The sequence below is a fragment of the Salvelinus namaycush genome, chromosome 1, assembly GCF_016432855.1.
Source record: "Salvelinus namaycush isolate Seneca chromosome 1, SaNama_1.0, whole genome shotgun sequence".
NCBI lineage: Eukaryota > Metazoa > Chordata > Actinopteri > Salmoniformes > Salmonidae > Salvelinus > Salvelinus namaycush.
The window spans coordinates 32074618-32088207 of record NC_052307.1 but is presented as its reverse complement, the minus strand read 5'-3'; the positions used below and the strand labels follow the sequence as shown (position 1 = coordinate 32088207).

Genomic DNA, 13590 nt, shown 5'->3' with positions numbered 1-13590 from the left:
TCAGACTTCAACTGTATATACTGTAGCTATGCAGATTTTAAGTCATTACACAAATTTAAATACATTTTTGGAGTGGTTAAAAACGAGTTTTAATGACTCCAACCTAAGTGTATGTTTACGTCCTACTTCAACTGTATTTTTTGTTTATTAAACAACTAATTTACCAACATCAGTTCAGTTAAATTGAATTCCATTTTGTTAAGTTTTCTTCTGTGAGCGCAATGTGCAGTTTTTCTATAGATAAATTTAGATCAAGCCCAAACTGTGCGATGTAGTAGGGAGTTGAGAGAAGAGACAGAAGAACGCACGATCTAGAGGGATATAGAGCAGTTGTTTCGTGAGGTATCTCTACCTGAAAGTACATGATCTAAGTGATTGATAGTTGGTATTCAGCAGTCATAAAAAAATATACTATTTACATTGAAAAGCTACCAATACAGTGTAATTGTTCGGAGAGCATAGTCAGCAGCTTTATAGAAATGGGATGATAGGCCTCAAACTAATGTAATTGTACAGTGGAGTACAGTATAGCAATCTCAGAGTGGCACATTGCAGAGCTGTCGCTCTGTGGTAGAACGAGGTGCGGAGGGGGGATTTCCATAGCAAGAAGTCTCACTCTGAAATACTTCCTGCTATACAATAACACACATACATCATATTTACTATACTGTACCCCAGCCTAGTGTTAATGAGCCAATTAGTGAACTCATGATTAGCCTGCCCCAAAGAGGCTCCCACCCAAACTTTACTGCGCCAAGTAATTGAGCATCAGGCTCTAATGTTTTGAGAACAGGTTGATTGGCTTGGCATAATAATTTCCTTATGGTGGAAAATTATTTGTTATAGTCAGATTTTAATTGCGTTAGGAAATAAAGGCATCCACTCCTTAACGCTGTAAACACATCTTAACAGGGATTATATTGCTGGACTGTCTACAGTTCTCATTTCCACTACTGATGAATCAGTTTATCACGCCAGTTGCCACACATTACACAACCCCTAAACACCAGGATGGAAAGTCAGTTGGAGGACATTTGAAAGAAGAAAAAACAAGAGTGAAATGAATGAATGACAAATTAAATCACATAATCGTTTAAGATGTATTCGTCTTGCTGCCAGGAAGGAATTCATGTTCAAACAGGGTTATAGTGATTCAAACAGTATGGAAAAACAGCTACCACTTTGTGATACAGATAGATAGAGCTGTGTCGGTCATGAAATTTTGTCAGACGGTAACTGTCAACCAAATAACTGCCGGTCTCATGGTAATTGACCATAAATTAACATAAATACGTTTAGCATCTCCAGGCTTCCACGCATTGCATACAAGCCAGTGATGCGGACCTTTGAAACATCTACATTTGAAAATGTTGAGTAAATAAATGTAATATAGCCTACACCATCACAATAAATCTATTATTACAGGCAGGTCTAAAGAAACATAATGATATGAAGAAAATATGGATTATTTCAGAAGAACAGAATAGCATATTCTGAGTTGTCCTTATGTTAGGCCCAGATCTGGCTATGCCATATGGCTGTGGGCTACACTAGTTCATTTAGCAGATAAGATTTGCTTATAATTCCTGGGGCATTATTTTATATTATTATATGGTAAGAAGAACACAATTGAATGTAGCTGAATAAAATAGAAAGGATATTTTCCCCAAACGATTTCTGAGGGAGTGTGCACATGCAGCTGTTCTGTGTTAAGTGGTTAACAAAGTGATCATTTGAAACAGGTTGTCACGCCCTGACCTTAGAGAGCTTTTTATGTCTCTATTTTGGGTTTGGTCAGGGTGTGATTTGGGTGGGCATTCTATGTTCTATATTCTATGTTTTTGTATTTCTTTGTTTTGGCTGGGTATGGTTCTCAATCAGGGACAGCTGTCTATCGTTGTCTCTGATTGGGAACCATACTTAGGTATCCCTTTTCTCTCCTTTCTGTGTGGGAAGTTGTCTTTGTTTGTGGCACTATATGCCCTTAAGCTTCACGGTCGTTTTGGTATTGTTTATTGTTTTGTCGGCGTCATTCTAAATGAAAGGAATATGTATGCTCACCACGCTGCGCTTTGGTCCACTTCCTTTGACGGCCGTAACACAGGTCCTCCTACATTGCCTTCAGAACGTATTCATACTCCTTGAATTATTCCACATTTTGTTGAGTTACAGCCTGAATTCAAAATGGATTAAATACATTATTTTCTCACCCATCTACACACAACACCCATTATGGCAAAGTGTGTTTAGAAATGTTTGCAAATTTATTGAAAATGAAATACCAAAATATCTAATTTACATAAGTATTCACACCCTGAGGCAATACATGATAGAATCACCTTTGGCAGCGATTACAGCTGTGAGTCTTTTCTGAATAAATCTCTAAAAGCTTTGCACACCTGGGTTGTGTCGTGGAAATTTATATTGAGAGAGACTTTGTCATTTCTTCAAACAATCATCTTTATTTAATATCGATTAATTATTGCAATAACGAAGCTGGTCAACAGCACACTCTAAAGTGAATGTTGCAGAGAGCTTAACCGATAATGAAAAAACAGAGATCTTATATAGGAGACCTAAACATGCTTAGTCAGGGCTGGTTCCACCCCTCCCGTGCTGACTTGGGGGCACCACAAGCCACCTTGGGTTCATCTCCTGGTTATCTGCATAGATGTTGACTGAGGGGCAGTTCCGGACTGAGGGGCAGTTCCGGACTGAGGGGCAGCTCCGGACTGAGGGGCAATTCCGGCATCGCCGGCGTGACAGGCAGCTCTGGCAGGTCCTGGCTGACTGACGGCTCTGGCAGGTCCTGGCTGACTGACGGCTCTGGCAGGTCCTGGCTGACTGACGGCTCTGGCAGGTCCTGGCTGACTGACGGCTCTGGCAGCTCCTGGCTGGCTGGCAGCTCAGACGGCGCTGGACAGACGGGCAGCTTAGACGGCGATGGACAGACGGGCAGCTCAGACGGCGCTGGACAGACGGGCAGCTCAGACGGCGCTGGACAGACGGGCAGCTCAGACGGCGCTGGACAGACGGGCAGCTCAGACGGCGCTGGACAGACGGGCAGCTCAGACGGCGCTGGACAGACGGGCAGCTCAGACGGCGTTGGACAGACGGGCAGCTCAGACGGCGCTGGACAGACGGGCAGCTCAGACGGCACTGGACAGACGGGAGACTCTGGCGGCTCAGGACAGACGGGAGACTCTGGCTGCGCTGGAGAAGAGGAAGGCTCTGGCAGCGCTGGACAGGCGGGAGCAACTGTAGAGAGAAAACGGAGAGACAGCCTGGTGCGGGGGCTGCCACCGGAGGACTGGTACGTGGAGGTGGCACCGGATATACCGGACCGTGAAGGAGTACAGGAGCTCTTGAGCACCGAACCTGCCCAACCTTACCTGGTTGAATGCTCCCCGTAGCCCGGCCAGTGCGGCGAGGTGGAACAGCCCGCACTGGGCTGTGCTGGCGAACCGGGGACACCATGCATAAGGCTGGTGCCATGTACGCCGGTCCGAGGAGACGCACTGGAGACCAGATGTGTTGAGCCGGCTTCATGGCACCTGGCTCGATGCCCAACCTAGCCCGGCCGATACGAGGAGCTGGAATGTATCGCACCGGGCTAAGCACGCGTACTGGGGACACCGTGCGCTCCACCGCATAACACGGTGCCTGACCAGTACGACGCCCTCTCTCTCCACGGTAAGCACGGGGAGTTGGCTCAGGTCTCCTACCTGGCTTAGCCACACATTTTTGGGGCTGACTCTCGGGCTTCCAACCGCGTCGCCATGCTGCCTCCTCATACCAGCGCCTCTTTGCCTTTGCTGCCTCCAACTCTGCACTGGGACGGCGATATTCCCCTGGCTGAGTCCAGGGTCCTTTGCCGTCCAGAATCTCCTCCCAAGTCCATGAATCCTGTGTCTTCTGCCGCTGCTGCTGCTGTCCTTTACCACTCTGCTTGGTCCTTGGTTGGTGGGTGATTCTGTAACAGCTGTCGTCCTCTTCTTCCTCTGAAGAGGTTTAACAAGGATCGGACCAAGACGCAGAGTGATAAGTGTCCATGTTTTAATATAATCCACTGAACACGACAAAAAATACAAAATAACAAAGTAACCTAACCGAAACAGTCCCGTGTGGCATGAACACAGACACAGGAAACAAACACCCACAAACCAACAGTGAAAACAGGCAACCTAAATATGGTTCCCAATCAGAGACAATGCAAAACACCTGTCTCTGATTGAGAACCATATCAGGCCAAATGACAAACCTAAACATAGAAACACATAACATAGACTGCCCACCCCGACTCACGCCCTGACCATACTAACTAAAGACAAAACAAAGGAAAATTAAGGTCAGAACGTGACAGATACAGTGAATTAGAATTATAAGTGAAATAACTTGTCTGTAAACAATTGTTGGAAAAATTACTTGTGTCATGCACAAAGTAGATGTCCTAACCGACTTGCCAAAACTATAGTTTGTTTTCAAGAAATTTGTGGAGTGGTTGAAAAACGAGTTTTAATGACTCCAACCTAAGTGTATGTAAACTTCAGACTTCAACTGTATATACTGTAGCTATGCAGATTTTAAGTCATTACACAAATTTAAATACATTTTTGGAGTGGTTGAAAACGAGTTTTAATGACTCCAACCTAAGTGTATGTTTACGTCCTACTTCAACTGTATTTTTTGTTTATTAAACAACTAATTTACCAACATCAGTTCAGTTAAATTGAATTCCATTTTGTTAAGTTTTCTTCTGTGAGCGCAATGTGCAGTTTTTCTATAGATAAATTTAGATCAAGCCCAAACTGTGCGATGTAGTAGGGAGTTGAGAGAAGAGACAGAAGAACGCACGATCTAGAGGGATATAGAGCAGTTGTTTCGTGAGGTATCTCTACCTGAAAGTACATGATCTAAGTGATTGATAGTTGGTATTCAGCAGTCATAAAAAAATATACTATTTACATTGAAAAGCTACCAATACAGTGTAATTGTTCGGAGAGCATAGTCAGCAGCTTTATAGAAATGGGATGATAGGCCTCAAACTAATGTAATTGTACAGTGGAGTACAGTATAGCAATCTCAGAGTGGCACATTGCAGAGCTGTCGCTCTGTGGTAGAACGAGGTGCGGAGGGGGGATTTCCATAGCAAGAAGTCTCACTCTGAAATACTTCCTGCTATACAATAACACACATACATCATATTTACTATACTGTACCCCAGCCTAGTGTTAATGAGCCAATTAGTGAACTCATGATTAGCCTGCCCCAAAGAGGCTCCCACCCAAACTTTACTGCGCCAAGTAATTGAGCATCAGGCTCTAATGTTTTGAGAACAGGTTGATTGGCTTGGCATAATAATTTCCTTATGGTGGAAAATTATTTGTTATAGTCAGATTTTAATTGCGTTAGGAAATAAAGGCATCCACTCCTTAACGCTGTAAACACATCTTAACAGGGATTATATTGCTGGACTGTCTACAGTTCTCATTTCCACTACTGATGAATCAGTTTATCACGCCAGTTGCCACACATTACACAACCCCTAAACACCAGGATGGAAAGTCAGTTGGAGGACATTTGAAAGAAGAAAAAACAAGAGTGAAATGAATGAATGACAAATTAAATCACATAATCGTTTAAGATGTATTCGTCTTGCTGCCAGGAAGGAATTCATGTTCAAACAGGGTTATAGTGATTCAAACAGTATGGAAAAACAGCTACCACTTTGTGATACAGATAGATAGAGCTGTGTCGGTCATGAAATTTTGTCAGACGGTAACTGTCAACCAAATAACTGCCGGTCTCATGGTAATTGACCATAAATTAACATAAATACGTTTAGCATCTCCAGGCTTCCACGCATTGCATACAAGCCAGTGATGCGGACCTTTGAAACATCTACATTTGAAAATGTTGAGTAAATAAATGTAATATAGCCTACACCATCACAATAAATCTATTATTACAGGCAGGTCTAAAGAAACATAATGATATGAAGAAAATATGGATTATTTCAGAAGAACAGAATAGCATATTCTGAGTTGTCCTTATGTTAGGCCCAGATCTGGCTATGCCATATGGCTGTGGGCTACACTAGTTCATTTAGCAGATAAGATTTGCTTATAATTCCTGGGGCATTATTTTATATTATTATATGGTAAGAAGAACACAATTGAATGTAGCTGAATAAAATAGAAAGGATATTTTCCCCAAACGATTTCTGAGGGAGTGTGCACATGCAGCTGTTCTGTGTTAAGTGGTTAACAAAGTGATCATTTGAAACAGGTTGTCACGCCCTGACCTTAGAGAGCTTTTTATGTCTCTATTTTGGGTTTGGTCAGGGTGTGATTTGGGTGGGCATTCTATGTTCTATATTCTATGTTTTTGTATTTCTTTGTTTTGGCTGGGTATGGTTCTCAATCAGGGACAGCTGTCTATCGTTGTCTCTGATTGGGAACCATACTTAGGTATCCCTTTTCTCTCCTTTCTGTGTGGGAAGTTGTCTTTGTTTGTGGCACTATATGCCCTTAAGCTTCACGGTCGTTTTGGTATTGTTTATTGTTTTGTCGGCGTCATTCTAAATGAAAGGAATATGTATGCTCACCACGCTGCGCTTTGGTCCACTTCCTTTGACGGCCGTAACACAGGTCCTCCTACATTGCCTTCAGAACGTATTCATACTCCTTGAATTATTCCACATTTTGTTGAGTTACAGCCTGAATTCAAAATGGATTAAATACATTATTTTCTCACCCATCTACACACAACACCCATTATGGCAAAGTGTGTTTAGAAATGTTTGCAAATTTATTGAAAATGAAATACCAAAATATCTAATTTACATAAGTATTCACACCCTGAGGCAATACATGATAGAATCACCTTTGGCAGCGATTACAGCTGTGAGTCTTTTCTGAATAAATCTCTAAAAGCTTTGCACACCTGGGTTGTGTCGTGGAAATTTATATTGAGAGAGACTTTGTCATTTCTTCAAACAATCATCTTTATTTAATATCGATTAATTATTGCAATAACGAAGCTGGTCAACAGCACACTCTAAAGTGAATGTTGCAGAGAGCTTAACCGATAATGAAAAAACAGAGATCTTATATAGGAGACCTAAACATGCTTAGTCAGGGCTGGTTCCACCCCTCCCGTGCTGACTTGGGGGCACCACAAGCCACCTTGGGTTCATCTCCTGGTTATCTGCATAGATGTTGTTTTACCCCCAACCCGGCTTAGTTTCCCAGATGCCAGGATGAAGATGAGACAATGAGGGATTGTTCTAAACTCTTCCAGGCTATCTCTGTCTCGGGTCACACACACCACATCTTGTCTATGGAATGCCAGCTGTAGATATTTATCACCAAGTCATTGTCAGCTAAAGCTATCTCTAGCAAAACCCGTTCCCTTGACCATACGCCCAGACTAACTGCAGGAAGCTAGAGTGGAAACCATCCCTTTACAGAAACACAGCATTAACCTGTTGATGATAGGGGGCGCTATTTACACTTTGGGGGAAAATCGTTCACAATTTAAACGGCCTCATACTCAATTCTTGCTCGTACAATATGCATATTATTATTACTATTGGATAGAAAACACTCTAGTTTCTAAAACCGTTTGAATTATTTCTCTGAGTGAAACAGAACTCCTTCTGCAGCACTTTTCCTGTCAGGGAGTGAGATTTCAGAAATCCAGGTCCCTGTTCTGAGATCAGTTTATAAGTCCCCATGCAAGCTATGAGGGTACATGCACTGCATACGCCTTCCTCTAGATGTCAGTAAGCGGTGAGACTTTGAATGGAGTCGATTGCGCAATCTGGGACCTTATATTAGACCGTGGAACAGGAAGTACCGTTCTTTTCAACAGTGCGCTTGACGCATGAAGACATCAGAATGGCGTCCTGCAAACGCTTTCGTTTTAGTATTTCTATATCTCCGGTCATGTTTTTATTCGTTATAGGTGTTAAAGACATCATAAGGTAGTTAATTTAAACCGACTTATAGCAGTTTATAGCAGTTTATTGCGATTTTCTGGGATTTCAATGCCATGCGCTTCCATTTGTTGGGCACCTCTCCAGTGGGTGGCTAACGTTTAGCGGCTAATTCGACTGGACAAGAGGACATCTTTCAGCCAAAAGACGATTGTTTTGAAGAAAGGACACCTTGCCCAAGATTCTGATTGAAGCTCAGCTAATAGTAAGCAGTCTTTATGCTTTTAATTAATTGTTCTGTTGTTAAAAGTAAAATGCATGATACGCCATTTCTTGCAGTATAGCATTGCGTTATCGCAGCCTGTATTGCGCAGTAACGATAATTAAAAAAATGTAATTCAGCGATTGCATTAAGAACTAATTTGTCTTTCAATTGCTGTCCAACCTGTATTTTTTAGTCAAGTTTTGGAATAGTTACTGATTAGATTAGGCGCCTCTTCAAAGATTTCTCCTGCCATTTTCCTGGCAGCTTTGCTACTTTTCTCATTGTATAACACGATTTGTGCCGCTAAATATGCACATTTTCGAACAAACTCTATATGCATTGTGTAATATGATGTTATAGGACTGTCATCTGAAGAATTCTGAGAAGGTTAGTGAAAAAATTAATATCTTTTGGTGGTTTATACGTAATGGCTATGTTTGGCTGGAATCAATGCTATTGTGAGCTATTGTGATGTTTGCTATTGTGCTAAGTTAATATAACGCTATATTGTGTTTTCGCTGTAAAACACTTAGAACATCTGAAATATTGTCTGGATTCACAAGATCTGTGTCTTTCAATTGCTGTACGCTGTGTATTTTTAAGAAATGTTTTATGATGAGTAATTAGGTAATACACGTTGGTCTCTATAATTGCTCTGGCTGCTTCGGTGCTATTTTTGACGGTAGCTCTGATGGTAGCTGCAATGTAAAACTGATTTATACCTCAAATATGCACATTTTTCGAACAAAACATAGATTTATTGTGTAACATGTTATAAGACTGTCATCTGATGAAGTTGTTTCTTGGTTAGTTTGGTTGGTTCTTGGTTAGTTAGGTTGGCTTTGTGCATGCTACCTGTGCTGTGAAAAATGTCTGTCCTTCTTTGTATTTGGTGGTGAGCTAACATAAATATACGTGCTGTTTTCGCTGTAAAACATTTTAAAAATCGGACATGTTGACTGGATTCACAAGATGTGTATCTTTCATTTGCTGTATTGTACTTGTTAATGTGTGAAAGTTAAATATTTCTAAAAAATATTTTTTGAATTTCGCGCTCTGCCTTTTCAGTGGAATGTGGGAGGAGTTCCGCTAGCGGAACGCCTGGGCTAGACAGGTTTTAATAGAACAGAAATGTCTTACTATTTGTTAACTATTAATTGTTAGCTGTTAATATCAAACAAATCAGGTAAATACGTAATTTTTCTCTCACAGTTGTACAATATTTGCACATTATACAACACATGGGTCAAATCCTGGATGCTGATTGGTTAAAATCACATTCCAGCTGGTATCCCACAATTTACAACCGGCTAAAACTATGATGTTGAAATGCCTATTTACTCTGTTCCATCTCACTGACCAATCCACTGTCTCATCAGCCCATACAGGCAATTTATAAACTTGATCTCCACTATAAAAAGCATCTAGACATTATCTCCCATTTTTTTAGACTAGCATTTGGTTGTTAACAGCGGAGATTTGTATAAACCTTACTGTCTGTCTTTCTGACATTTGTACATTGTTTCAATATTGAAATTTGATCATCAGCTGTCCCATAGTAATGCACATGTTGGGAATTGGGATGAGACAGACAGGCAGACAGCTTTTCTCAGCCAGTCAAAATCAAGAATCAGCTGGCATAATTTTTATGGATATACGTATACAAACAAATGTCAATAGAAAACATGTCAAACGAAATTAATTGTAGATCGTTTTCAGTCTTTCCAGCTTCAGTTTGAAGTGATTGTGTTAGCTGTGTTGTTGGCTAACTTAGCTTCTCTGAACAGTATCCTGACGAGCACATTTTCTATGTTAGGTGAAATCGCGCATCATTAGCTCATTGTTATGGATGTATCCAAATAAATGTCACTAGAAAACAGCTTAAACAAATGCAAATGCAGCTACTTTGCTGTTATTCTGACTGTGCCATTTGATGTGACTGTAAGTTAGCCGTAGTTGACTAGCTAGCAAGCAAGGGATAAGAATGTTTCCAACCAATATGGCATGTAACGGTCGTCTTGTGGTGAATGAGCGGACCAAGGCGCAGCGGGTGATGAATACATAATGAATTTAATAAAGAAAAGAATAACGATGACGAAGCACACTTTAGAAATTACAAAATAACAAAACGAACTAAACAGACCTGAACATGAGAACTACATGAAACGAAGAACGCACGAACAGGAAAAACGAATGCACGAACGAGACAGTACCGTGTGGTGCAACAAAACACAGACACAGCGACAATCACCCACAAACAAACAGTGAGAACAGCCTACCTTAATATGGTTCTCAATCAGAGGAAACGTCAAACACCTGCCTCTAATTGAGAACCATATCAGGCAACACATTTAACCCAACATAGAAACACATAACATAGAATGCCCACCCCAACTCACGCCCTGACCAACTAAACACATACAAAAACAAGGAAAACAGGTCAGGAACGTGACATGGCAATAACACATTTAGAACGAACAACTGTGTCATGTCCATAGATACATAGCAATAACACTTAGTCTCGGGCCTAACAACACCCGTGGCAATATATCCACCAAACACCGACTTCTCTGGCATGATCTCCTAATTATTATTTTTGAATTCTTCAATCTCTAACAAGGTGGTTGTTGATCATTTCTAGACAGCCACTTTCAAGTCTTGCCATAGATTTTCAAGACGATTTAAGTCAAAACTGTAACTAGGCCACACAGGACCATTCAATGTCATCTTGGTAAGCAATTCCAGTGTATATTTGGCCTTGTGTTTTAGGTTATTGTCCTACTGAAAGGTGAATTTGTCTCCCATTGTCTGTTAGAAAGCAGACTGAACCAGGTTTTCCTCTAGGATTTTGCCTGTTGCTTAGCTCTGTTCTGTTTCCTTTTATCCTAAAAAAAAACCTTTGTCCTTGCCGATGACAAGGATACCTATAACATTATGCAGCCATCAACCATAATTGAAAAATATGAAGAGTGGTACTCAGTGATGTGTTGTGTTGGATTTGCCCCAAACATAACACTTTATATTCAGGACATACTGTAAAGTTATTTTCTTTGCCACATTTTTTGCAGTTTTACTTTAGTGCCTTAATGCAAACAGGATGCATGTTTTAGAATATTTGTATTCTGTACAGGCTTCCTTCTTTTCACTGTCATTTAGGTTAGTATTGTGGAGTAACTACAATGTTGTTGATCTATCCTCAGTTTTCTCCTATCACAGCCATGAAACTCTGTAACTGTTTTAAAGTCACCATTGGCCTCATGGTGAAATCCCTGAGCGGTTTCCTTCCTCTGTGGCAACTGAGTTAGGAATGACACCTGTATCTTTGTAGTGACTGGGTGTATTGATACACCAACCAAAGTGTAATTAATAACTTCACCATGCTCAAAGGGAAATTCAATGTGTGTTTTTTTTGTGTTTTTTTACCAATGTACTGTACCAATAGGTGCCCTTCTTTGCTAGCCATTGGAAAACCTCCCTGGCCTTTGTATTTGAAATTCACTGCTCGACTGAGGGACCTTACAGATAATTATTTGTGGGGTACAGAGATGCGGGAGTTATTCAAAAATAATGTTAACCACTATTATTGCACACAGAGTGAATCCATGCAACTTATTATGTGAGTTAAGTGCATTTTTACTCCTGATTTTATTTAGGCTGACAATAACAAATGGGTTAAATATTTCATGTTTTATTAATTTGTAAAAATGTCTAAAAACATCATTTCACTTTGACATTATGGGGTATTGTGTGTAGGTATTGTGTGTAGGCCAGTGACACAAAATCTTAATTTAATCCATTTTAAATTCAGACTGTAACACAACATGTGAAAAAAGTCAAAGGGTGTTCATACTTTCTGAAGGCACTGTATGCTTAATTTATAACTGCATGAGTGATTTATGCAACTTTAGAATATATTAGAAATCAAAACATATAGGCTAAGGTTTGTATCATAACTAAAGCTGCATGATGCGACTGATGATGATTTGAAAAAAAGTTGCATGAAACGTATGTGCTCTAGCCTACTAATTAGCCTACTAATATAAGTGTGGAATTTTTTTAATTTAAAATGCCCCCCCCAAAAAAACATTCACTCGAATAGTGAATGGAGGAAGAGCTTCCTGTGGTTACATTTTTAATATGCCGGGTAGGTTACACCGGTTGTAAAGCGGATTCATGTGCTTAATTTTAAGAATTGAACAATAAATATACTGTATCACAAGAAAACTGGGATCATCTTTAAAATAGTGGCAAGTCAAAACTGTTTTCACACGCGATTGCACATTGACTGGGTTTATAAAAATACATATTTCTGCACCTGCTGGGCATCATTCACAAGTGATAATATTCTCACCCATCAGACTATTCTCATTGTAATCTTGTCTTTACATCTACATAATAATAAATGTGTGAAATTTGTTTTGATTTACTGTAGAATGGGCAATTATTATGCAACTGTCAGAACAGGAGCAGGGGAAAATAGACATGCACTTGAATAACTAATGGAGGACACTTTTCCCGCTGTTCATTTTCATGCCAGCCAGGTGGACTACTCCGGTTGTAAAGTGAAGCAATATGCTTAGTAGGCTATTAGTAGGCCTAGCTTATAGAAAGCTGATGGGATCCTCCTCTTTTTAATAGAGGCCATCAAAACTCTGTTTTCTCACGCAATTGCATAGCATAGGCAATATATGTTAGGCTCATAGGAACACATTTCATTCCATGTATCAACCAGCTATGAGGAGCAGGCTCTCGCTGCTCAACAGGTGATCCTATTCCGCTCAGACTCTTAATGCCAGGGCTCTGGTTAAGTTTTTGATTTGATTTTCAATCCATTTGCATTGATGTCAGAGTGATTAGAGGGACAGTAGAGTACCAGGCCATTAGCGACTAGCCGTTGGCAAGTTTGGTATGCTACTAATGACCATCAGCGGCATCAGAGCGCACTTTTGGAGAAGCCTAGGGGGTCTCAACTGTCAGGTGGAGTTTGACTGGTCATGATTCGTGACTGCCGGTGTGTTGGCAATAAGGTCACTTTAACATCCCAAGACACAGAACAATATGGATAGAGTTTAACTTCAAGGATCAACTTTACTGCTCCAGGATCTACATTGTACACTTGTTTTCAGCATGCAAAAGATTTGAAAAGATGGTATTTGAAATACATTCCCTTGGTATTTCAATAGAAATAGTGAAAAGGCAATCAGCCACAGGACCTTCACCAGACCCAAGGTAGTAAAAGCTGAAAAGTCTGGACAAGTAAGTGATGAACCCATTCCACATTTTTCATGTGTTCCAAATTGGTGTCTCTTTATGTGCAGCACTCTGTGCAGCACTCTGCACAAAGAGCACTCTGTCACCTTCAGCCAGAGCTCCAGTACAGCCACTG

The 13590-nt window shown here is 40.7% G+C and overlaps 1 protein-coding gene across 1 annotated transcript in view; it reads left to right on the top strand.

Moving 5' to 3' along the window:
- The window catches only part of LOC120054984 (polypeptide N-acetylgalactosaminyltransferase 9), an 83635-nt gene that overhangs the window by 68327 nt on the left and 1718 nt on the right, over positions 1 to 13590 (top strand). The window lies entirely within an intron of this gene.